The 23282-nt window shown below is 42.4% G+C and overlaps 1 protein-coding gene across 1 annotated transcript in view; it reads right to left on the reverse strand.

Moving 5' to 3' along the window:
- CELF2 (CUGBP Elav-like family member 2) overlaps window positions 1-23282 on the reverse strand; it is a 694215-nt gene that overhangs the window by 545763 nt on the left and 125170 nt on the right. Inside the window, exon 2 of the mRNA XM_074942653.1 lies at window positions 7552-7595. The gene's annotated coding sequence lies outside the window, so the exon portion shown is untranslated. The remainder of the gene's footprint in view (window positions 1-7551; window positions 7596-23282) is intronic.

The raw sequence follows: 23282 nt of genomic DNA on the forward strand, positions 1-23282 counted from the left end.
GGCCCTTCATTGTTAATATAATTTTGAAAAATAAAGTATGTTTATTACCTGTTATTTTCTGTTAATTGTTTTGTGTGGGGAAAAATAAAAGCTGCTGCCTTGAAGCATAAAAGAAATGACAATGTGCAGTCATAGTTGAGAGCATGAAAGTGTTCGGGCTATGAAAATTATGTAAATGATGCATTCCAGTAAAAGAACTTTCAAACCCTCAGGGTCTTTAAACAGCATTAATTCAAGAAGTTAGATACAAAATGTAACTTTTTCATGCTAATAATGATTTCATAAGGAAAAACTCGTTAGTAAAGGTGACAAATATGAAATTCTATTGAACATTTAAATTCAGGAAACTGAGTGTGTGCCCCTGGGAAATATTTACACAGCCAATGACTCTCTGATGTTATTAAGTAATTTATTTGAGAAAGTCTCCATTCATGAGTTTACATAAGAACAATATCAGGTTTACAAAGGCTTGTGTTGTCAGTATAGTAAATAACTAATTTACAGTGACTTTTGCTTAAGATTTTCATTAGGTTGTTCAATACTGTTTGATAATTTAATGTCAGTTTCATTAGATCATAGTTCTCCCTCCATGAATAGAGAAAATTAGAGTGAAAAATAAATTATGCTACTTAGAACGTTAACTAAACTTCAGAACTATATATGAGAAGTGAGAAAAATTAACCTGATTTTCATCTAAATTATAAATCAGCTTAGCTATATAATGCAGGGTACTAGCTTCAATATTGCAATTAAGCATCTGAAGTGGTAAGAGCCTGAATTTTATTGGCGTGCACATTTTTCGCATGCCAGATCGTCCAATGACAATCCAAACACTGTGTATTGCTTACTCATTCTGGGTGGTTTGGTTATCTGCAGCATCATTTTATCAATTTATAGGCTTCTTTGCATTAGCATCAGCAGTGAGGCCTTTCATTAAATAAGCCTGGAAACTCAACTACCCTCACACTTCTAGAGAATTTGTCCCTGATCTTTATGATTATTAATTACAATGTGATCTAGAAACTGGAACCATTGGGCTAGGCACTGTAAAAACATATAACAAAAATATAGTCCCTGTTACAACTTGAGTGGATATGACAGACAGAAGGAGCAGAACATCCTTTCAGTCTTGATGTTGACACATAGTTGGGGATGGATATGTGGAATCTTCAATAGCTACTGCTCATGTCATAATATCCTGGATATACTTAGGGAGAGCTTGCTTTCTTTATCCTATGTGACACCTTTCACCAGAACTAAATTCAATGACTAAGCCACTAACCTGCAACAGATAATGTTCCAAGATATACAGTGATCGGTGTGCGACACTCTTTGCTGCCCCATAAGTATAGTGCTGGCTTGCAGTGCAGACAGAAAAGGTGAGAGCAACAGGAAATGAACTGACTGCTACAAAAGGAGGACACATATAAGTACACAGATAAAAAGATGCTCTTCATGGCGGCGGCTTGTGTGGACTGGAGGGAGGTGATGTGGATGTCAGGGAGTACAGAGAAAAGTAGGTTACACAAACGGAGATGATTAGGGCCTGGATGGGAGTTTCAGGTGCAAAAACACAGAAAGCGGCTGATCGTAGAGGTACTGTGCAGGAATAAGTGAAAGGATATAGACCTGGCTTGGTTGGATGGGGAAAGGGAGGGAGGAGAGGCAGAGATCAACCCTGGTTATGGCCCTGAGTGACAAGGAGAATGGTGTATTGTCTTTGAAAGAGCACATGAAGAATGGGGGAAGGGAAATGGCTAGGAGGGAAGATAAAGAGCTCAGTTTTGTCCATGTTTGGTTTTAAGTTATAAGAATGTATCATTTAGAACAAAATAAGATTAGTTCCTGTGCAATCAGCGAGGCCATCAAGAGAACTCTTGGCTTGCTGCTGCTGGTAGATGCCTGATGGGTGAGGAATTGGAATCAGGAAGAGAGAAACAAACACAGTAGAATGAGTTAGTATTTTGTTAATAGAACAAGCCACTCATTTAAAAGAATATTTGTTATTTCTGACAGAAGGCATGGGTGCAGATTTTCATATGAGAAAGTCATGTAAAAATCAATCGGAGATTTCATTATGACGGAAGCAGAGGGACTGTGCTCATCTGTCTTGTGAGAGCGCGAATGCAGGACGCAGTAAGAAGAATGTCCCACGGGGCAGGCCCTCAATGTCTGAATTCTAAATAAATCACATAGGATTCAAGTAATTGTTCTGAAAAAGATGCATTAAGAATATTCCCCATTAACAGCAATGTGTTGGTGATGCTTGTATTAGTCATGATAGTTGTGTAAAATAACTGGCTGTAAAAACAATAGGGGCCAAAAGTAATACATGGTTTATATTTCTTCCTGTCTGCCCCCCACCCGACCCACGTTGGGCAGTTTACTGATACAGACAGTATTAGTTATTGTTCTACCATGACAGGTTGCAGGCCATCAGACCTTCAAGTCCCATCATTCCGATGACTTTCTCACACTGGATTTGGATACCAAGGTAACAGCAGCTCTAGAAATAACTATAAAGTAACACAGCCCTGCTGACCCCACCCAACTTCAATTCCAACTAGATTTTAAGCAGCTGCTAATCCCTGGAGCATAGAGAGAGTTAGAGACTGACTTCAATGGGAGCTGCTCAGTGCCCAGCCCTTTCGAAAGGCAGGCTGTTGCTCTGAGTGCTGGGGAGGCCCCCATTGTGACTTAGGGTATGTCCAGGCTGCAATTGCCCAAGTGATGCTATTGCCCAAGATCTTGTAGACATGCCCAAGTGATGTTAATCTAGCCAGTTTGGGTCCTGGAGCAGTAAAGCCACGCACAATTACTCAGGTGGCTAGTGCATGCTGCCACAGATTCACTGCTCCAGGACCTGACTAAAGCTAGATTAAAGCTAGTTCTGGTATGTTTACTTGATCTGCAGTCACACCCTGTGATTTGCAGTACGGATATATCCTTGGTCTGCCCTGGGGGCCTGTCAAATTTACAGCAGCCTCCCTGGGCTACCCTATAGCCTGCAGCTCTGCCTGGAATCTGCACAGTGCTTTGGCCAGCATGTCCCCTATGCCAGGGCTTGCAAAAGGGTCTTCAGCTGTCTCTTTAGTGCCTGCGGTGGGGGGAATCGACCCCTAGGAGGAACAGGGGCTTTTAGTGACCTTTTATGCAGCTTCAGCCCTTTTACCTGCCATACAGGGACTGGGGAGTGGGAATGAGGATCTCATCCTTGGGGCCTAACATTAGGCACCCGTTTGACTAGCAAACCTTAGGTGTAGCCTCTACTAGTGATTCTCAGACTGTGTCTGTTTAGCTCTCGTTGGTAGTCTCCAGAGAGCTGGTGAGTCAAATGGTGCTGACTGTACCTCCTTGTCTCACCAGAGGTCTTAGGGATGTTGCAAAGAAGAGCCTGGGTGCCTGTAAACTCAGCTGGAAACATGGAGGAGGAGCCAGTTTGCATCCTTCTCCTAGTAGCACATAAGAAGAGAGGGAACAGGAATGATCCTCAAGGATGGGAGCTCATCAGTGAAACAGTGTAAAATACCTCAGTATCACTTTTCTATGTAACCGTTTGCTGTAGTGGCTACAAATGACAAACAAAAGAGGAGGTGGTCCATGTGACTCTGAATGGGAGAGGACCATTGGACAAACTCTTTAGTTGAGAAGTCCTGGTCTGTATAGTATACTGAGAAGTTATTATACATTGTAGCATATCTGCACATACAACTCATCAATCACGTTTTCCTGTTAATCGTATTTGCTACATTAGTGCCTGGGCACCAGCTAAGATCCGGGCCCCATTGGTCTAGGTACTGTACAAACACAGAGTACTAGACATTCCCAGCCCTAGAAAGCTTGCAATGTAAATAGACAACAATGAACAATTGGATGACAGAAAATATCCCATTAGTTCCATGATTTATGTTGGGGAGGTGGGGTGTGAGTTCGAGGAGATGTGCTGAACAGAACAACAAAGTAAAGGAGAGGGGACATTGAGGAGTGTAGGGAGAACTGTCCAGGATAGGAAGGAGAAGGGAATGCAGGGCTGGTAGGGCTGAGGTGAAGACACAGTGAAAGAGGAGATGGGAGGGTGTTGGAGCAAATAGTTATCAGCACGGGGAATAGAATGCCCAGTCAAAACTGTAGCAAATACTTCAACATCAGTGTGTATTGGTCCCTTCTTAAGCTACTTCTGCAGCTGCCCCTACCATCTTTTGCTGGCTCCTTCCTGTAATTTCTTTCCCAAAGGCGAAATGCAAGAAGAGAAGGGGGGTGCTGGTTAGGACCTAGTGCCCCAGAGGGTCTCCCCTGCACAATTCTGAGTGTCTGGGTGCTGGGGAGAAGGGTGGCCCTAGTTATCCCTCCACAGTGCAGCAGTTCCTGCTTAAGCTGCTGCTGCCTTCTTCAGTGACTGTTCACTTCATAGTGTTCTTGCAGAGTCTTTCACAGCAGTAAATGTTGCTGTTTGATATAAGATACAATGCTATAATATACCATTAGAGGATGAGATCAAACTTTGACCTCTTAATAGTTTCAGAAAGTATTTCTCTACTGTTTGAAAGCAGAATATCTTCAAGATTACCCAAGGAGAGTTATATATGATTTTCTAAGAAAGGATAAAGAAAACCTGCAAAAGCTTTAACAAAAGGAAATACATTAAAACAGACAATGGTACTGGTCTTATGTAAAATTCCTCCCTGTTCCAAACACAATGGAGATCCTGAACACAAGGCAAATTAACTGCATGTGAGCTAGCCTGATTCAACCACTAATTGCTTACCTTTTGGCTTTAAGCATAAGCAACTGTGGTTAGTGTCATGCTATTGTAACTCCCCTATAACAAGGGCTAAGCAGGTTCATTTAATTTTGTTTGACTTTTCTTCTGCACTCTTTTTCCCCTCTAGACATTGATATTGCTGCCCATTTGGTCCAAGCAGTTAGCTGAAATTCACGGCCTTACCAGGTTGTTTCCATTAGGTTGATAAATCAGTTATATAAGTCCAGTATAAAATTTGAGACAAGAGAATCAAGCCCTATCCCTTGCAATTCAGTTCTATGGGATTCAACTAAAAAAACCAAACTATCTGGATAAAAAAAATTACCAAGCCTTTTACTGCAATTAGATACAGAATCTTGCTCGTCACTAACAAATGTATTTGGACATAAGCTAAGATGGGAGTTGCCTTACCCTGTCTTTTCATATGCTGTGCATTTATACCTCCTTACTGTATGTTCCACTCCATGCATCTGATGAAGTGCGTTTTAGCCCATGAAAGCTTATGCCCAAATAAATGTGTTAGTCTCTAAGGTGCCACAAGTACTCCTTGTTGTTTTTGCTCATTCAGACTAACACGGCTACCACTCTGAAACCTTGCTAGTCACTGTTTTCTGTTTTATATTTGTTATATTTCAGTGGCCACAAGCTTCTGAGAAGGCTTTCCCCTTTGTTCCATCTGACTCCAGTTGAGGTGTAAACCAAGAGGGAATCATAACCTCGCCAAGAGATGGACTTCATTGTGAATCAAAATTTCCCTCCCTTAAATCACTTTAACTCTTTTTAAGCATACATGACAGCTACCTCGCTCCAGTCATATACTTGTGAATTTCCAAGAACAGGGGGAAACAGCCACACAAATGTCTTGAGGGTACAGAGCTGGGTAAATAATGTATCAAAATGTATTTATCAAACAAAGCAAACTAGGAAAAATGGAGAAAGGTGGGGAAAATAGATATATCCCATGACTATAAAGTCATTGAATATTTAGTCAGTTGTTTAGAGGCAATGCCTGTTGAAAGAAATGTCCGTAGTTTCCCCCTTTCTGTGCTAATGTTAATAACTCATAATTAAGGTCCCAATTCTGAAATGAGGTCTGCTGGCACAGACCCTGTGCCCTTGCATAGGGCCTATGAAATCAATGGGGTTCCAGACAGGCTCAGGAGTCTATGCTTGCAGATGTGACTGCAAGACTGGGGTGTTAGGATATATTTGAACACGGCTGTCCAAAAAGCCATAGGCTGTATAACACTTGTGCTTTTTAAAACAAATATCTATGTTAACTTTTGTCACTTGGGAATTTTTCATTGGAGGAGGTGGGGTGCAAGAAGGAGAGGGGAGAGCATGCAATTGAAAACCAGTCAAGCCAGTTCCAAATGGAAAGCTTGAAACCTTCCAGTGACTTCAGCAACACGAGACTAAAAGCTTAAGATACTTGTTTTTTCATGCAGTCATTAAGAAGGGAAGACATGGTTTGGGGAGAGGAGGGGGTTGGGGCGTTCTGCAGCTTGCATAGCTGGTTAAAGATGTGTGATACTTCTCCCGTAGCAGACAAGGAAGCAAGGGAAAAGAGGAAAGCAGCTGTCTCCTGTCAGCATTGCTGTTGCGGAGATCCAGAATTAGCAGACACTGGGAAAGAATTTTATGTTATTTTGGAGTATTTGTTAGTGTCCCAAACCCAGCTTTAATTGCAAATTAAAGGAGATTTTCATTTTGATATTTTTAAGCCATAAATTCAGAACTTCCACTTTTCACCCCTGCATGCCCAAGTTTGTCATGTGTGTCATGGTGACAAACCATTAACAATAACAAAAATACATACAACTCGCAGGATAGTGGCTCTTAGGTTCCAACGGAAGAGGATTCTATCAAACTGAAGAGGCGATGATACTTAATGTCCCAATTCAGCAAGGCACTTAAGCACATGCTTAACTGTATGCAGAAGAGCAATCTCACTGAATTCAGTGGGAGTATTCACATGCTTAAAGTTAAGCACGTAAGCACTTAATTGTTTTGCCAAACTGGGGGCTTATTTAAGTTCTTACTGTCTGAACAACATGCTGCGTAATTGTTTCCATTTTGCAGATTTCCTAACAAAACTGTTTATTATTACTGTTTGTGTTTGGATAGGACCTAGAGGCCATAAACAAGATAAGGGCCTCAGAGTGAGGATTCTGTAGAAATGGAAAATAAAAAGTTCCAATCCCAAAGATTTTACAACCTAACACCGCAATCCTGCAAAGAGGACTGCGGCTTAATTTAAAACAGGATGAAGAAGAGAGAAACAGTATTAAGAACATATGTAGATAAAGGACAGCTATGTAGGTAGCTAGATGGTTTCAAGTAAGCTGCTTTTTAAAAAATAACTGATACATAAATAATAAATAAATAAGACAAAGCCTATTTATATATCTTAGCATTAGGTATCTCCTCTATTTACCACATGTTCTTAATCTGTTCTATCTGTCATCTAACAAGGTATCTTCCATTATTATTTTTATCCAGTTTATTGCTTGGTTCCTTCTGTCCTTTCAAAATTAGCTTGTCAAATCAAAAATCACTTCTGGCTGTAGTTCATTACAAATAGATAGGAAGAATGCTTGTTTACTGAGAAATGTAATTGGATTAAAATATTGACAAGAAAGAAATCTGAACTGTAATGAATTTTTTTCTAAAGAAATACGAGCAAGCATGAAAACCAACAAAACCAAAACAAATTAAAAACCCTAATGAATGAAAATACTATAAATAGAATATGATAGTGGAAGGAATAATTTATCATCATCGCTTACCTAGTCCTTGTTTTTCAGTTGTTTTTCAGTTTTCAGCTGAATATCTAAGGAAAAAAGAAAAAGATTTATGTATTTACCAAATCGTGGTCAAGTAAACTATTGATATTAGCTGTAATTTATCTTCTGGGCTTTGAACCCCTGTACATTTTAATGAAGCTTTGTTACAGAAACAATAAATATAGTCTAACTGCAGCTTTATAATACATTAGAGGAAGCAGATTTCATTTTAGCTATACAGTAATTACGTTGATAAAGTTCATGTGATCACAGAAAGACTATGCTTGGTTTTTATCTTTTTTAAGTGTATATTTGGGCATTTTGGGGGGGGTGTGTGTGTGTGTGTGTGTGTGTGCAGGAGCAAATATTAATATAGAGAATGTGTTCAAGCATTAGGGACTTTGTGTTGAATGGTTATCATGTAATTTCTTTAGCTCATACTTTTTCCTGCTTCCCAGTAGTTAAAAATACACGAGCCTGCTGTGTTTCCGTATACTGACCAAAATAAATTAGTGGTATGTTCTTGACAATCTTTTTTTTTGTACTGAAAATTTAATAACTAAAATATGGAAAATAACTAGAAATGAAAACACAAGAAAAAAGCAATAACACAATATGAAAGAAATAAACAAATGCCAAAAAGAAAACACCAAAATACCACATTAACAAAGAGAATGCGTAAGATGAATAACAAATACAATATAAAAATTGGAAGCAAAATCAGATAATTTAGATCTATAATATAAATAGTAGAAAAAGGGATGACTTATGAAAACAGTGAATCTTAAAGCTAGATAAAGTTTGATTCTTATCTATTCAATTGGCTAACACCTTTAGATCTTTAAATCCGCAGACCTAACAAAAAAATTGTGAACAAAAATTAAAGATAATAAATAATGTTCCAACCCTAAGAGATACATTTTGTTGATTTATATTAACATAATTAGCACCTCATTTTATTTTGTAGAAAACCAGTCAAGTAATGCTTTCAGTTGAATAACAGCAGCGTTAGCAACTGAGGTCCCGTGTTGTAATTGGATTGCAAGATCAGGCCCTAAAGTAGTAAAAGTTTAGGTTTAAAAGGATTCACTCTCATCACGATATAAAACAGCTTGTTTAGAGAGTGTAGTTTATGCAGCTGGTATGTTCACATTTTGGTACACAAAGAATGAAAAACCCCCACTAACAAAAACATTAGTGTAGAGCGGAGATGAAAGTATAAAGCATTCGACTACACAAAGACAGGAATTAAATGCCAGATACATCCCTTAAACGTACATATGCAAGTCAGTGGGAAGAAGTTTGTGCATGCCAGAGGCTCTAAGCAACTGTCAGGACCAAAAAAAATAAAAAATAAAAAATCCTTAGCTGGGTAGACCCAGCAAAGCATTTAAGCCCACGTGTAACTTTAAGCACACAGATGGTACCATTGAGTAAAAGACCTCATACTTGGTGAAAGTTATCCATGTGTTTAAGTGCTTTGCTGGATTGAGGCTTAAGGGAATTGAAAGATATTAAGCAGAGCTGTGTTCCTGAATACAACTTTGACTACCTAAATACTCCAACATTTCAACCTTAAAGTTATAGAAACAAAAAATTGCAAGGGCCACCATTAGCATGACAAGGAACAAAGCATTAGGAGATGGTAGGTCTTGTTTTATTTGCTTTCTTAGCTGCTAGATGTGTAGTCCTATCAGCTCAAACAGCTACACTTTAAAATACCATAATATACTTAATCTATTATCTGTATCATATAACAGCTGCCGGGAGCTGTCACTGACCTGCTCTCCATTAAGTGTTCAAAGTATCACGTCATGGGCTTAACTAGGGACTAACCAAAATTTACAACCATTACAGTGCCTAACCAAGGCTGCCCAGAGCTTAGTGCAGGCTACTGTGTGAGAAAACCACCAAGTTTCCCAGGAGAACTTAGATCTGCCTGTAAATACCCTTGTCTACACTGAAGCTAAACTGGTGCCTAATTTTCAGGAAAGGAGCATTACCCCTACTCAAGAATGGAGTCCCAGCTAACCGTGAGCCAACAGTTGGTTGGAAGGTTTACTGCTGTGATGTAGGACTTTAACAACATTCAAACAGGAGAAAAGGGAAAGATCTTTGGGCTCCTCCTATGGTCACTGTTGTCCAATCAATACCATATATTTATAATGGATTTCACCTTTTCTTTTCTCTTATTGTCTTAAATATAGTACAGAGATGTGTCCGTGCTATTCTCTTCTGTAACAACTAAAATTAACACTTGTAGCCGAGTCCAGATTGAGAACACTAGAGACTGAAAGCCTCCACAGAAGAGATGCCACGGAATCAGTAACAATACAGGCTTTCCCACACTGTCCCATTAATATACCCTAGACTTGTGTTCCTTCCAGAGCAGGTTTGAGAGGACAGTCCTGTTTCAATTCCCATTCAAATCCGTGGCTTCACAGACTGCCTTCAAGGCATTATTAAGGAGGAACCTCCAAAGACGCAGAGGTAAAATATGAACAAACACCCAAAGATTTGGATTTTCATCTGGCCTGAGGCCAAACTATTCAAACTTCAAGTTATAAAGAGCAGATGGAAATCTAACAAGTTTTCTTGTGGGATTTCTAATACTCCCTGTTTCTTGTTGGGACAGAAATAGCTTGAGAATAGTGTATGATTATTATTTCTGATACTTCCATGTGCAGCCAGAATCAGGAAGTAAAAGGAGGATTAAAAATTAAAAATATGTACTTTTTGAAAGCCTCTTCAAAAGCTTTTTCTGAGCCTCAACAAAAACAGTGAATATGCTAAGTTATCTTCAATATTTTCAGGGATTAATATTTTTTTAAAAAATTGGTTTGAAATTCTCTTTATCTGGTTACATACTGTAATATATCTTGAAAAGCTTATAAAATATTTCTTGGAATCAGCTGAATCTGGGATAAGGCTTTAAAGTGTGTTATTCCTTTTGATGTTTATAGTTCGATTTGTATCTAGGAGCCTGACCTTGCAACAAATTCAATCTTATCAAGTTCACACTATATCCATGTGCTTCTCGTTAACCACTGCAATTCAAGTTGGGACGAAAGTCCAGAATAATCCACCCGTTTGTCCATGTCTGAAATGTTTTAGGTGAAAGACACCTGCCTGCTAAGAATAAAGACACCACTAGCTCATTTCACATATCAAGATGTGAGATGATAACCTACTTCTGCTGTGATGCCCACAGATCATCACCTGTCAAAGGCTGGCTGGCCCTTCGAGGCAAGGTGGACTGAGACTTGCCTGTGACTTAGTAGATCTCCCTCTGCCCCACTGATGAGCTGGCAACATAAGGGCTAAATTGTGACCCCAACTGGGTGTAACAGGACTTAATTAGAAAGACTGAACTTAGCTTTGGTGGTAGAGCAGGGAAAGCACTACTTAAATAGAGCTGGGATCTCAGTAAAGGAAAGAAGACCCTTGAGAGAGGAACAAGGGGAGTTCCCTTCTGGGAAGAGCCTGAGGAACTCAAGCTGTCACCCACAGGAATCAGGGGTGGTTCCTCTCTGGGGGAACCCTGAGATAGGGCCTAAAAGGAGCAGGGAGATTCTCAGATATTATTGCTGGAGTCCCTGGCAAATGGAAGCAGTGGGGCAATGATGTTGGGGAAGATACAGCTCAAGAGAATCTCTGCTTGGCCCAGGAAGCAGGGGTTTTCACTCATGCCCGAGAGATGCTGAAGAACTACACATTTCAACATTTTTGTGAACTTTAAGTTTAATTATTCTGGAAGGGGAGTGAACTGCTAGGTGAGATGGCCGGAGGGACAAGCCACAAGAGACCCAAAGAGGGAGTTGGGAGAAGATGCTGGCTGGACTGGCCTTTCCAGGGCCAAGGAAGTGGCTACTGGCTATAGGTGAAGTCTTCTGCAATATTGCATCCAGACATGAGGAGGCACCCTCGAGGTGAGGATGCTGCTTACACGACCTCTCTTATTTGTTGAGCAAGTGATAAGCCAAGATTACGATTTTCCTGCTTAAGTGGCTGTTCATTTTGTTATCCCAATTTCCCATTTGTCTGTTTCATTCAGTTGTTGCATCCTGTGCTCCACCTAGATTGTGAACTTCTGGGGCAAGAGCCATCCTCTTTGGAACCCTCCTTCAGGTAGTTGAAGGCTGCTATCAAATCCTCCCTCACTCTTCTCTTCTGCAGACTAAATAACCCCAGTTCCCTCAGCCTCTCCTCGTAAGTCATGGGCTCTAACCCCCTGATCATTTTTGTTGCCCTCCGCTGGACTCTCTCCAATTTGTCCACATCCTTTCTGTAGTGGGGGGACCAAAACTGGATGCAATACTCCAGATGTGGCCTCACCAGTGCCGAATAGAGGGGAATGATCACGTCCCTCGATCTGCTGGCAATGCTCCTACTAATGCAGCCCAATATGCCTTTAGCCTTCTTGGCAACAAGGGCACACTGCTGACTCATATTCAGCTTCTCATCCACTGTAATCCCCAGGTCCTTTTCTGCAGAACTGCCACTTAGCCAGTTGGTCCCCAGCCTGTAGCTGTGCATGGGATTCTTCCATCCTAAGTGCAGGACTCTGCACTTGTCCTTGTTGAACCTCATCAGATTTCTTTTGGCCCAATAGTCCAATTTGTCTAGGTCACTCTGGACCCTATCCCTACCCTCCAGCATATCCACCTCTCCCCCCAGCTTAGTGTCATCTGCGAACTTGCTGAGGGTTGTTGGACTGGTCTCATCCAACATAGCACATTTGAAATACAGAGACATGGTCAATATTCCCAGCTTCAGATACAAAAATGATACATGCATACAAATTGGATAAACACATTCAGTAAATTATAACCTTTCCAATGATATTTTATAAGAGCCATCTTGCATAAAGTACATTTCAGTTATGTCATATCTTTAACATAACCCTATTTCCATGAATAATATGGGGTGTAGCGTCATAGTATAACTCCCCCATGTGGACATTATTTAGCAATAAACGTGACTTTATTTTGGATTAATTAAAGTCACTTTATTCCCGAATAGAATATCCACAGGAGGGAATTATATCAGAATAGCTATAGCAAAAGTTATTCTGCTATAGCTATGCTGGCCAGTTTCCCCAAGCAGACAAGCCCTTAGTGTCAGCTAATCTAGGCTGGTATGAGTTTCCATCTTCTTCAATAAAACATGTTTCTCAAATTACACAGCCCACAGCTGAGTAGAATCAGCTTGGATTTTTAGACTGTATTCAAAGCAACTCCATAACGCTAATAAATCAGGGCACTTAAAGGTTAAGCAACTTGGGTTATGGTGATATAGTCCTTTATACTTTGCTTAGCTAATTACATTCAGTTAATTAACAATTTCAATAGTAACCTACCTTGCACGAAAAATGAAATCTACTGTGCTGTACTGCATTCTGATGTAAATGGCTCTAATTGCACTGTAAATAGCATATACACACTACACTCAATGTTAACAGCATGTAGATAGGTTTCAGAGTAGCAGAGTAGATATTTTGTTAAAAGCTCCGTTTGTTAGACACAAGCTGCAGCAGCTTGTTCTGTGCTTATGTGAGGTTTCAAATACATGAGCTCTGCAAGGTTTTAGAAAGATTATGATGGCTTTATTATTAATTTAAAACCTATGCATTTATTTATAATATGTATTAACACCCAGATACCAAGGTGAGGGACAGCTTAGAAATGCATAGAGACATTTCATATTCAAGACATATGCACTGGAGTCACAGGATTGTATTGTTTTGCCCATAACCAGAAGTCTGGAGAGCAAAATCTCATTAAGATCAGTGTGTAGAAGTAGGTTTACAAGCCATGCATATCCATGAATAGATTAATTTAAATGTCTGAAAAAATAGATAGCTGTTCAAATAACTAGCTGACAGTCCTCGGATTTAGAAAGTCAAGCTAAGATGCACTGAAAACTTATGATGTTCAGAAATAAATCTAGTTGGAAAGTGGTGCTGTAGGAAAATGAATCTGGACTCTGGAAAAGCTGCTCCCCCCACCCTCTTTTCCTCCCTGATCTTCCCATGACTCTGTAACATGCACTTATCCCTGGCATTCTGGTGGATTTGGATCTAATGCGCTCTCACACTGCACCTTTGAAAATCTGATTTGCATAAACCAATGCTTGCATAAGGTGTTTAAAAGATTTGTCAATAAGAAGAATATTGCAGCTGGAGGAATGTTCAAAAGGCTTAGATTCATACAACATATCCCATAAAATCAGGCTTACATGGTAGTTATACTATGGTGAATTTGTCCAGTATTGACTTATAATGGTGACCAGTGGGTACCTCTGTAGATTCAGGTTTCTTACTGTTTCTAAGTTTTGGAGTTCTAAGTTTCTACCACATGCCATTTCAGATCACTGTAGTCTGAAACTTGGTACCAGGCTGCTCTGACATTACCATTTGCAAACTTAGGGAGAAGCAAAAAATACAATAAAACGCACCATGTTTGATGGTTTCTTAATACATTTTTGCTGAAACAGATGCAATTCTGTTTGTGAATTTTGTTCATATTTTGTTCATATCCTGGAACACTAGAAATTGCCATACTAAATGAGATCAATGTACCACTAACTGAATATAGTGCATAGGGCACTGAACTGCAAGTCAGAGGACCTAGATTCTATTCCAGACCCTGCCACCAACCTGCTATTTGACCTTGAGTGGGTCACTTTATCTCTAGGCTCCCTCCCACCCTCTACTTAGATGGTAAGCTCCTCAAGGCCAGAAGTGTTTCTTGCCGTATTTATGTACAGGCCTAGCACTTCCCCCATCTTGGTTGAGGCCTTCAGGTGTTACTGTAGTACAAATAAATAGTGTCCCATTACACACAATTATGAAATCACCTAATAAAGGACATTTCATCCTATCCCCCGGCAGTTAGTAGCTGTCCTGTGTCCTATACAGGATGAAACTTAACCCAGACACCTCACTGAAAGCAGCATCGGTGCGAGGGTCCACCCATGTGGCTGTTAGTTCAGGATCAAGGCCGTGATAGGGAAGCTGAGCTATTGCTCTGACTGTACCATGCATTCAAAATATGCTTAGAGTTTTTGCATAGAGTCAGTCTCTACTATCACTTTAATGTTCTAGCCTGGGAGAATATATAGATAGGCTGCAGAAGTACTGAAGATCCAAACACACAGTAAATTACACCTACTTTTCATTAAATGTGCCATGTAGGAACTTAGGCCTGGGCTTTGAAATGTGAAGTTATTATATTCCATTTTTTACAAAAAAATTACTGTGACTTCACTCTGTCAGTAGGTTTCCCATTGTGTTTATATGGGATCTGTAGATTTCCATGAATTGTAACCCCAACCTCTGCAGCCCTGCATGATTAAAAGCTTTACATTCCCTAAAAGCAACACAATTAGAGCAGGATTGAGTAGCACCTCACCGGTGTCATTTGCCAGCATTGTTATTTTCCTAGGTAATATTTGATTTACAGGGAAAAAAACCCTTTTAAGTCACACAGTAAATCCTGCAATGTATCCCCAAGTATAAAATCCTCAAATTGCCTTCATTTGTCAAATTCAAAAACCCTACCTGAGACTATTCAGTGGCAGAGTAGGAATCTAATGATGGCAGTGGGCAGGAGGGAGGCTAGATTAACTCAGTATGTTTATACCTCTGACTCCCACGCATCTCCCCACCGCTCTCTTCAATTCAATGGCTTGACCACTGCAATCTTGCAATCTGCTTAAGCTTCAGCCTATGGCATAGCTGGCTCCAAATTCCAATCCCTGCAATTTTATTGAAGCCTTTCTGGCACTCTGGTCATTTGAATTGATTTTAAATTCTAGATCATGAGTGAAAATGGAAAAACATCGAGCGCCAACTCTAACCCGGCTTTCACCCTGAGCTATTTTCCATCCGAACCATCCTGCCTTTCCCCACCATGCAGACACAGTAGCTGCACCCACGCTGTCACTGCTGCACATAGATAGGAATACAAGCATGCACAGTGAGGAAAGAGATTCAAACATACACAGTCTGGATTGGAGCTATTTGAATATTTCATTGTGGAAAACTGATTATACAGATTTAAATCACCTTTTTTTGGTCACTGATCCCATCCATTGATGTTTACTGGAGTTGCCTAAATATGTTATGTGAATGAGCCCAGGTTTTCATTCATGTACACTGAATAAGCATGATGTCTGTGTCACATTGTTGTACCTGTGACCCAAAGACCTCTTCATACCAACTGGCCTGGGGCACAAAGGGGGTGCTTAGCAGTTACAGGGATCTCCTGGATCTGGTATGTACCTTCTAGTTTAACAAAGACTGTCATGTGAGGTCCTAAATAAAAGCTGCTGTCACACTGGTCATCAATATCATTGCAAAATGCATAATGGATGTTGTGTAAGGAGTTATGAATATTAACATTCTTAAGGTGTATGTCTAGGGACTGGTCACCAGGAAAAGTGAAAACACAGGTTTTCTTTCTTTCAGGTCAGAAATGTTTATCTAGCTGTCTGTTTACATGTTTCTTGAAGTGTTGCTGTAGCTGTGTTGGTCCCAGGATATTAGAGAGACAAGCTGGCTGAGGTAATACCATTTATTGGACCAATTTCTGTTGGTGAAAGAGACCAGCTTTTGAGCTACACAGAGCTCTTCTTCAGGTCTGGAAAAGATACTCAGAGTTATCACAACTAAATACAGTAACTCCTTGCTTAACGTTGTAGTTATGTTCCTGAAAAATGCGACTTTAAGCAAAACGATGTTAAGTGAATCCAATTTTCCCATAAGAATTAGTGTAAATGGGGGGGTTAGGTTCCAAATTTTTTTTCACCAGACAAAAGACTATAATATATATATATACACATACATACATATACACACAGAGAGAGTATAAGTTTTGAACAAACAATTTGAACAAACTGGTACAGAGCGATGATGATTGTGATGTTGAGGTGGTGAAGTCAGAGGGTGGGATATTTCCCAGGGAATGCCTTACTGCTGAATGATGAACTAGCAATTGGCTGAGCCCTCAAGGGTTAACTAGTTGTTAATGTAGCCTCACACTCTACAAGGCGGCACGAATGGAGGGAGGGGAGACAGCATGGCAGAGAGAGACAGAGACACACGGCAGAGAGACAGAGACACACACCCTGTGTGTGAGAGAGAGATGCGCATTGCTCCTTTAAGTATGATGACCCCACTCTTAAGTACAAACTGCCTTTTTAAGTTAATCAGCAAGCTGAGATGCAGCTGCTGCCAGGAAGCTCCCTCTGCCCTGAGCCCTTTTTTGTGTCCCCCCTGCTCTATGGAAGATGGGGTAAGCAGGGTGCAGGAGCAAGGGGGAGGGGGACACCCTGACATTAGCCTCCCTTCTCCCCTCCCCCCCCCCGGCACACCAAGCAGGAGGCTCTGGAGAGCAGCTGCAAGGCAGAGGGCAGGAGCAGCAGATGGCAAGATGGCAGTGGGGGGAGGGACAGCTGAACTGCCGGCCATTGATAGCCTGCTGGGCAACTGCCACACAGGGAACTTAGCGGAAGAGGGAGCTGATAGCTGGGGCTGCCGGTCCATCCTGGTTCCAAGCCCCCACCAGCAGCTGCGGCTGCTCTTCGTGCAAGCAGTGGACAAAGCAAGTGGCTGCCAAACGACGTTATAAGGGAGCACTGCACAACTTTAAACAAGCAAGTTCCCTAATTGATCAGCAACGTAACAACGAAACAACATTAACCGGAACGACTTTAAGTGAGGAGTTACTGTACAACGTGTGTGACTGGGTGGACTAGGCCCTGAGGCCCCCTGCTGGAGGCCTTACAGCCCTGCCACACCCCACCTCCGAAAAGGGCAGCAGAGAGGTCCTCTAAGCTGCCAAGAGCGGCTGTGTGGGAAGCAACCAATCAGGGCCCAGCAGGCTAGTATAAGAAGAGCTGCAGGGGCAGCTTGAGCTCAGTTCCTTGCTAGAGCTGGAGGAGTGTGGATGGTTGAGGGAGCTGCAGGACCTCGGACAAGGTAGTGTTGCCAGAGAGTGCTGGGGAGAACGAGAAGGAGCCCTGACCTGGTCACGGGGAAGTGGCCCAGGGAATTAGAGCAGCAGCACGACTTAGATAAAGGGACACAGTGGACAGCTGCGATCTACAGGGTCCCTGAGCTGTAATCCAGAGTAGACAGTGGTCCCAGGTCCTCCCAATCTCCCTTAACCACTGGGGGAAGTGGCGTGGACATTGAGGCACCCCAGGGGGGGAACCAAACTGCAGCAGCCCACCTGGAGAGCTGTGGCCGGAAAGGCCCTAAGAGGACAAAGACTTTGTCACCAGGCAGAGAGCTGTGGGGCACTGTTTTATCCTGGAGCAAGGATAACTGGGGGGCGGGGAGGAGACATTAGAGAGGGCACTGAGAAAGTCCCTTATTGGATTTGTACCCTGGAAGGGGTTTTGCTCTGCTTTTATCACAGAGCATGTGACTTGGCCGGAGGGCTGAGTCACCGAAGGCCCACCACAAAGAGAGAGAGAGAGAGTGTGTGCAGGCATGTGCACTTGGCCAGAGGGCACTCATGAGAGGTGAGTGCGACCCTGTTACAAGGTGGAACAGATTGCTTTGCTTAAGTAGTTACATTCTAAGAGACCATTGAAGCTGAATGGTTACCATCTATGCAGTCACAGGACAAAAAGGCAGGGGTTAGTGGGTTACAGATTGTTGCGATAAGCCATAAATCCAGTATCTTTATTAAGACTATGATTGTTCCTGTCCAGCAAAGTTATGAATGTAAGCTCCCAGGACTGCCTTTTGGAAGCGTTGTGCAGGTTTCCTTTGAGGACAAGGACTCAAGAGGTCAGAAATGGAAATCGTTTGCATATCTGTTTACATGTAAGTTAAATATTGTATGGTTCACAGTGGACCTCTACTCACCAGTCTGAACCAAATGCTAATGAAGGATTGTGAAAACTTCAAAGAAAGAAAAGTAACTGCTAGTTAAGTTTAGTCTCTAGAAAGCATGTTATGATTTTGTTTTATATGTAACCATTTCTTTCCAATATTCTTATTCACGATCACTTGAATCTGTGTACTTAGAGAATAAACTTATTCTTGTTTTCACTACCAATATATATAAATGCTGTGTGTTTAACAGAGCCAAGTTCTAAGAAATAACAAATAAGCTGTGAAGTACTGTTTGTTTGGGAACAACAGGCCTGGTAATTCTCTGAGTGTTCAGTGGAGAAGGGACTGGACACTACAGGGAATGCTCAGAGGACTGAGGGCTTGTATGTGCCTGTCGCTATCTATACAGAAAGAGCAAAGTCTTTGGAGGCCGGGAAGGCAATGTTGTGTAGCCACAGTCTGGTAGAGTCAGGGAGCTGACCCACCATAGGCACAGGCAAGACTTCCTCACTCTAAAGGAAGGTGGCTCCATGTCTAGTTGGCAGCTGGTATCAAGCGGAGTGCCCCAAAGTTTGGTCCTGGGGCTGGTTTTGTTCAATATCTTCATTGCTGTGGATTGCACCCTCAGCAAGTTTGCAGATGACACTAAACTGGGAGGAGGAGTGGTAGATACGCTGGAGGGGAGGGATAGGATGCAGAGGGCCGTAGACATATTAGAAGATTGGGCCAAAAGAAATCTGATGAGGTTCAACGAGGACAAGTGCAGAGTCCTTCACTTAGGACGGAAGAATCCCATGCACTGCTACAGATTAGGAACTGAGTGGCTAGGCAGCAGTTATGCAGAAAAGGACCTAGGGGTTACAGTGGAGGAGAAGCTGGATATGAGTCAACAGTGTGCCCTTGTTGCCAAGAAGGCCAATGGCATTTTGGGATGTATAAGTAGGAGCACTGCCAGGAGACCGAGGGACGTGATCGTTCCCCTCTATTCGGCATTGGTGAGGCCTCATCTGGAGTATTGTGTCCGTTTTGGGCCCCACACTACAAGAAGGATGTGGAAAAATTGGAAAGAGTCCAGCAGAGGGCAACAAAAATGATTAGGAGGCTGGAGCACGTGATTTATGAGGAGAGGCTGAGGGAACTGGGATTACTTAGTCTGCAGAAGAAAAGAATGAGGCGGGATTTGATAGCTGCTTTCAGCTACCTGAAAGGGGGTTCCAAAGAGGATGGATCTTGACTGTTCTCAGTGGTAGCAGATGACAGAACGCAGAGTAATGGTCTCAAGTTGCAGTGGGGGAGGTTTAGGTTGGATATTAGGAAAAACTTTTTCACTAGGAGGGTGGTGAAACACTGGAATGGGTTACCGAGGGAATCTCCTTCCTTAGAGGTTTTTAAGGTCAGGCATGACAAAGCCCTAGCTGGGATGATTTAGTTGGGGACTGGTCCTGCTCTGAGCAGGGGGTTGGACTGGATGACCTCCTGAGGTCCTTCCAACCCTGATATTCTATGATTCTATGAATTCCTCGGTGCTCATATCTGAAAAGACCTGGTCTTCCTGCATATCGTTCTTTGTGCTGTTAGTGCCATCATTGTAGAAAGAAACCATTCAAGAGAGAGACAAAGTTCAGTCTATTGATTGCTTGGAAGAGCTGGATCTTCTTAAAATTAGACCCAAGAGTGAAGACGGAGTTAGTGCAGCACACAGGACACCAAGGCAATATGCTCTCAGTGATCTAAATTATTCAGAAGATGTGCAAAGCATATTGAACTATCTAGAGTATCTTTGTGACATTTCCCACTACCACAGCTATAAATATAGTATACTAATCAATCCTGGAGCTGGTAAATATGAGAGCATACTCCTTCCCTGAGACCTTCTTGTGACTCCCATAGGTCGAAAATGTAATTTTCAATAGCTCAAATCTTCCACAGAAATATAACAAAAATGGTCCCATGCATTGGTTCTCATGGAAAAACAAACAGGCCTAAATTTTCACAAGCAAATTGTGATTTTGGGTGTTTCAGTTTTAGGGTACCCTACTTGAGATACCTTAGAGGGGCCTGATTTTCAGAAAGTGCTGACAACCCACCCACTGAAAATCAGGGCCATTTCAGATGTCTCAAGCTGGGCAGCCAGAAATGGAGCATCCTAACTCACCAATCAGTTGAAAATTTAGGCCCTAATATGTATCTGCAGACCAAATGTATGCTGAAAGACTAAGGGATTTGGGTTCTGAGTAGACAGTCGCTCCTTCTCCTGCCCCTCCCCGCTATCCTTCCCATGCACAATCTTCCTATATTTTCTATCTCAAAATGTTAAAATAAACCCAACATGTTATGTTACAAGTGCCCCACATGTGACACATGTTGGGTACAATGGAGCTCTATTCAGATAGGAGGAATAGAAATCAGAGTTATCATGGAGACACACTCTCTGATTTTAGGTCAAACTGGACAGTCTGATTTAGGTCAAATTGGTCAAACTGGACAGTCTCTACGTAAAAGAATAAATGGACACAAATCAGATGTCAAGAATTATAACATTCATAAACCAGTTGGAGAACACTTCAATCTCTCTGGTCACGCGATTACAGACATGAAAGTTGCGATATTACAACAAAAAAACTTCAAAACCAGACTCCCGCGAGAGACTGAATTGGAATTCATTTGCAAATTGGATACAATTAACTTAGGCTTGAATAGGGACTGGGAGTGGCTAAGTCATTATGCAAGGTAACCTATTTCCCCTTGTTCCCCCCCCCCCCCGATGTTCTTGTTAAACCCTGGATTTGTGCTGGAAATGGCCCACCTTGATTATCATACACATTGTAAGGCGAGTGATCACTTTAGATAAGCTATTACCAGCAGGAGAGTGGGGTGGGGGGAGAGAAAATCTTTTGTAGTGGTAAACACCCATTTTTTCATGCTTTGTGTGTATAAAAGATCTTCTATACTTTCCACAGTATGCATCCGATGAAGTGAGCTGTAGCTCACGAAAGCTTATGCTCAAATTGGTTAGTCTCTAAGGTGCCACAAGTACTCCTTTTCTTTTTGCAAATACAGACTAACACAGCTATTTCGATGATGATGATGAGGAGGTTGTAGATAGCTCACAGCAAGCAAGCGGAGAAACTGGTTTTCCCAACAGCCAGGAACTGTTTCTCACCCTGGACCTGGAGCCAGTATCCCCCGAACCCACCCAAGGATGCCTCCCAGACCCGCCAGGTGGAGAAGAGACCTCTGGTGAGTGTACCTTTTAAAATACTATACATGGTTTAAAAACAAGCATGATTAATTTGCCCTGGCATTCGTGGCTCTCCTGGATGTACTCCCAAAGTCTTTGCAAAAGGTTTCTGGGGAGGGCAGCCTTATTCCATCCACCGTGGTAGGACACTTTACCACTCCAGGCCAGTAGCACGTACTCGGGAATCATTGTAGAACAAAGCATTGCAGTGTATGTTTGCTGGCGTTCAAACAACGTCCGTTCTTTATCTCTCTGTGTTATCCTCAGGAGAGTGATATCATTCATGGTCATCTGGTTGAAACAGGGTGCTTTTCTTAAGGGGACATTCAGAGGTGCTCGTTCCTGCTGGGCTGTTTGCCTGTGGCTGAACAGAAATGTTCCCCGCTGTTAGTCACGGAGAGGAGGGAGGGGCCAGCCACGTGGTGGGGGGAGGCAAAATGCGACCTTGGAACGAAAGCACATGTGCTATGTATGTAATGTTAACAGCAAGGTTTACCGTGAAAGAGTGTACCCATTGTTCTATAAAATGTCTTTTTAAATACCACTGTCCCTTTTTTCTCCACCAGCTGCATGTGTTTCAAGGATCACAGGATCTTCTCCTTCCCAGAGGCTAGCGAAGAATAGAAGGCAAAAAAAATGCACTCATGATGAAATGTTCTGAGCTCATGCTGTCCTCCCACACTGACAGAGCACAGATGAATGCATGGAGGCAGACAGTGTCAGAGTGCAGGAAAGCACAAAATGACTGGGAGGAGAGGTGGCGGGCTGAAGAGAGTAAGTGGCGGGCTGAAGAGAGGGCTGAAGCTGAAAGGTGGCGGCAGCGTGATGAGAGGAGGCAGGATTCAATGCTGAGGCTGCTGGAGGATCAAACTCATATGCTCCAGCGTATGGTTGAGTTGCAGGAAAGGCAGCAGGAGCACAGACTGCCGCTACAGCCCCCGTGTAACCAACCACCCTCCTCCCCAAGTTCCATAGCCTCCTCACCCAGACGCCCATGAACGTGGTGGAGGGGCCTCCGGCCACCCAGCCACTCCACCCCAGAGGATTGCCCAAGCAACAGAAGGCTGGCATTCAATAAGTTTTAAAGTGCTGTGTGGCCTTGTCCTTCCCTCCTCCACCACCCCTCCTGGGCTACCTTGGTAATTATCCCCCTATTTGTGTGATGAATTAATAAAGAATGCATGAATGTGAAGCAACAATGACTTTATTGCCTCTGCAAGCGGTGATCAAAGGGAGGAGGGGAGGGTGGCTAGCTTACAGGGACGTAGAGTGAACCAAGGGGCAGGGGGTTTCATCAAGGAGAAACAAATAGAACTTTCACACCATAGACTGTCCTGTCATGAAACTGGTTTTCAAAGCTTCTCTGATGCGCACCGCGCCCTCCTGTGCTCTTCTAACCATCCTGGTGTCTGGCTGTGCGTAACCAGCAGCCAGGCGACTTGCCTCAACCTCCCACCCCGCCGTAAACATCTCCCCCTTACTCTCACAGATATTGTGGCGCGCACAGCAAGCAGTAATAACAGTGGGAATATTGGTTTTGCTGAGGTCTCACCGAGTCAGTGAACTGCACCAGCGTGCTTTTAAACGTCCAAATGCACATTCTACCACCATTCTGCACTTGCTCAGCCTGTAGTTGAACAGCTC

Source organism: Natator depressus, chromosome 1, assembly GCF_965152275.1.
Source record: "Natator depressus isolate rNatDep1 chromosome 1, rNatDep2.hap1, whole genome shotgun sequence".
In the NCBI taxonomy this organism is placed as follows: Eukaryota; Metazoa; Chordata; order Testudines; family Cheloniidae; genus Natator; species Natator depressus.